This window comes from Nelumbo nucifera, chromosome 7 (assembly GCF_055504915.1).
Source record: "Nelumbo nucifera cultivar China Antique chromosome 7, China Antique-T2T, whole genome shotgun sequence".
NCBI lineage: Eukaryota > Viridiplantae > Streptophyta > Magnoliopsida > Proteales > Nelumbonaceae > Nelumbo > Nelumbo nucifera.
In genome coordinates this window covers 24,729,708-24,734,058 of record NC_142655.1, presented here as the reverse complement: position 1 = coordinate 24,734,058, position 4,351 = coordinate 24,729,708, and positions in this window count along the sequence as shown.

The following is a 4,351-nucleotide window of genomic DNA, read 5'->3' as shown; positions in this document are numbered from 1 at the left end:
GTTCCAGATGAAGTTCTTTCAACAAGGAGTGTAGCCATAAGAGATCAGAAGCAGCAATATCAAATTGCAATACTTCACTTTCCAAATTCAATTCTTGATCTAGACACCATATAAGACCACAAGGCTATGTTTGGTTTGAAGGAAAAAGGTAGGGAAAGAAAGGAAAAGGTAGGAAAAATTCTACAAACCTTGTATAGACTTTACTACCTTTCCCTACTTTTTCTTTCAAACCAAACATGGCTTAAGAGATTGTATGTTTGAGATAGCCGAGGATCTACTTATGCTGTGTTTGGTTTGAAGGAAAAAAATACCTTTCCCTTTCCCTTTTTCTTTCCCTTCCTTTTCCTTCAAACCAAACATAGCCTTAATGAACGAACAATATGAGGATATCAGTCGTTACATGAATTGATAGGCTTTATTAAGAGAGAATGCAATCCTGGGCATAGTGATGTCCATCTTCATTTTTAAAAGGATGAATGCTGGTAGCAATGGAACTGCATAGTAGCTTTGCATCCTCTAATTTGGCACGTTTAAGCAGATCACCAATATATTTTTGTTGAAGTAGATGAAGCCCGAGGGAAGATATTGATGCTTCAATGCCAGGAAAATATGATAATGGACTTAGGTATATGCATTGCAAAGTGATGGCCCAATAAAGCAATGAGTGTTTCACATTTATCATTTGTTTTTGGGCCCCTAATAATAATAAGATTATCAACATAGACATAACTAAGAAAATAAGTGGGCGGAGTGTCTAATAAATAAGGATGAATCAACTACATAGTTGGTAAACCCTCGTTGTAGTAATAATGGTCCTAATTTATAGAACCAAGCTCATGGAAATGAAAGGTTGATTTGGCTCGGTCTAAACTGAGCTTCGAGTCAAGTTCAAGCCTAATAAAACTCAGTTTGTGAGGTTTGCAAGTTGAAAGCGATAGAGCTTATATATATATATAATTCTTAAATATTTTTGTTTAAATAAAAGTAATTTCTTATATGTATGATTTTTATTTTTTATAGGAAGCTTGGGTCGCATTCGAACACAAGCTGAACTGAGCTCGAAAATATAAACTTTAGAACTGAGTTGAATTTGAGCTCAAATCTCTAATTCGAACTTGAGTTCGAGCTTAATAAAATTTTGGCGAACCGAACTCAAATAGCTAGATATTCAGTTTGACTTGAGCTCGAATCCACCCCTTATTTAAGCCCATAGAAGGACTTCTTTTAAATGGAAAATATGAGGGGGGTTATTTTTGTCTATTAACCCGAGTGGATGGGTCATAAAAATTGCTTAAACAAGTTCCCTAAGTAAGAAGGCATTTTGAATATTGCCAAAGTAGCCAATTTGTAGAAATAGCTATACTAATAAAGATAAACCGTATAGTGCTTGGTTTGACTACTAGACTAAGTCTCAAAGTAGTCCCTCTCATTGATTGACCTTTTGCAACCAATTAATCTATCGACCCATCCAGGCTACGTTTAAAGATAGACCCACTTGCAATCAATGATATTAGATCTAGGTTTGGGAAGAGTAAAACCCATGTATTGTTGCGAGCATTGTTATAATTCATCTTTTTTTTAACCTCAAAATTTACTCCCGATAGGGTGGTCATAATAAAATTTATTAATTTAGAAATAAAAATTTATTGCAAGCTTTTGTCTGCAAATCATCAATGACTATTTGGTTCATTAGTAGACAATCTCACCCTTTTTGATTTAATGACTCGCAAGCATGTTTGGTATCATCAAAACACATTTGGATCTCAACCAACAACTTTGATCAGTGGGGTGCATCAAATATTGATGATAGTGACAAAATTTGTATGGAAAGAGTCCTTGTAGTAGTGGGTTTGGCATTGTTGTGATAGTGGTTTTAGAAGAGAGGCGAGTTGTCTTCTTCTTTGGCTCTTAGGGCAAACAAAAGAGAAGGATTCTAGAACTTGGGGGGCAATTTAATTGCTAGGGGTGCTACCCCTTAGCGGGCGATCAGCTAACCAACCTCATAAGTTAAAGATTCACCGTTTGTCAGAGCTCCTCAAATTCTCGACAGAGTTAAGTGTTGATCGCAAGTATGTCCATCTTACCTGAAAATGATGCGGAAAAGTATGGACAGATCTAATGTAGGTTTCTGAATTCCCCTGTAAATCTATAAACATTCAAAAGGTCAAAAGCCCATACTCTATGTAGTATGCACCCATATCCATCTATAAATTGACATCAATTACGAACTGACACCTACCCCAACTGTACTTTGGGTTTATGAATTCTGACCCATGACATGCCCCGAATCAAGTTGAGAAAAGACATGAAAGCAAATTTTCACAGTGATGTATGGTGGACAAGGGCTTAGGCCGCTAGGTTGTTTCTCATATATCTCATTGTATCTTCTGAAAGAAGTTATCATCTTGTATCTTGAGCAGCAATAAAAGAGAGAGTATGAGAGTATGTGAGCAACAAGTGAAAGAGGGAGCTTTTAGGTGTATTGGGAGCTAGGGTTCTTTAATGTGCTTTGTTTTGTGTTTTTTCTTGTTTGCTTTCTTACTTGCGATCGTTTATAGTTCCTAACTTTGTTCATTCAATGACATTGGTGATCATTGGATTGTCTTCCATTTTTCTTTATTCTTGCATCTAAATGATTTGGTGAGGCAATTTAAGTGGCTAGTTAGTAGCAAGTAGATCTGTTCATGGGCCGGGTATCCCGGCAGGCTGGCCTGGCCTGGCCTGTTATAAGTCAGACTTGTACATAATTTTAGGCCCTGGACTCGGGTCGGGCCTAAAGCACTGGGCCCAACTTTTTTCCTGTTGGGCTCCGGCTTTTTAAAAAAAGCCCAGCCCAAGCCCAAGCCCACCATGATACTATATATATTAAATAATAAAAATATATTTTATTTAATAAAAAATATATACACAATGTTTTTCTTTGTTGTTCTTCTATTTTTTTCCAAGTAATAGTAAGATGCTTATTATTTTTGAGTTTTGAAGGTTTTTAATATAAACAAAACACTTTTTTATTTAATAAAAGAAAAAATCTGTTTTCAAATTTCTGATCAGGCTCAAATTTGGACTCAAGACCTAGGTCCGATGATGGGACCAAACTTGAACTCAGGCCTGAGTATATTCTATAGATACATATACAAAGCCTGGCCCATAAACATGTTTAATAGCAAGTGGTCAGTTGGCGTTAGATTGCTTTTATTGCGAGGTTAAAGGAATATTAGTCTTGGCTGCCCCACACAATTAGGATTGGTTTGTGGTGACAAGTGTTAGTCGATAGGAAGGTTTGGGGAAGTAATATTTAAGGGCAACTGATTGGAAAAAGGAACCCAATTTTCCTACTCACTTTCTCTACCCACATCCGACCTACGCTACACTGCAACCCCACATCTCACAATACAGGATGGCGATGTGTGGCTGCAATTCACGGTGGGTAGAGAATAGTGGGCAGAAAATCCCGTTGGAAAAAGAGGCAAGCTTTTTACCATCAAACTAGTCACGTTGATGATGTACTATATGAGACAACTGTTCACATTCCAGCTGGTCTATGCTAATGATGTTTCTAATCACAAGCTTCAACTTAGTTGCAAAAACTCAGCCCATTATATTTCATCTTGGCTTTACCTTCCCCTTGTATGATTTGAGTCCATTACATTATTTGTTGGGCATTGAAGCCCAGTGTTGTGCATCTTGGGCCCATCTCTCCCAAGTCCCAACCCACGTATCTTCAAAACCTAATGATCAACAATGATTCAACATCAAGATGCTCGAGGCTAAGAATTGTGCCACAGTAAGGGCTGCCTCGTCTTGTTTCTCTACCACAACTGGTCTCATACTCTCACTCGCTCAGTTGCCACTGAGGGTCCATTTGTTTTTTGGATTTTGAGAGGGGGAAATTCTATTGACCAAGATACTTATATTCTTTCTTTAGATTTATGTAGGGTTTATGGAAAAATTATTTTCTCTAAGTATTACTTATGCAGGTATGTGATATCCATCTCTCGGATGGGTAAATAACTTTCCCACCTAGGAGAGGGGAGGGAAGTTTCCAACACTTGATGGAGCAAAATTGTCCCTTTTAATAATGGATTTTTATGACTAAATGGTCATTGTCTTATTTACCATGGAAATATTAAAAAAAAAAAAACATGATAAATGTTTCCTAAGGAATATTTACCCAGATAAGTACATTTACCTGGATAAATAACTTCCCAAAAAGCCAAAGGGGCCTGAATATTAGTGGTACAAGTAATTATCTATCTCTATTAACAAGTTTCCCAATATATGATACCCCTCTTTGATCATTGTACCCGTTTTTGTAAAACAAATTTTTCACTATCTGAAGTCCACTAGCACT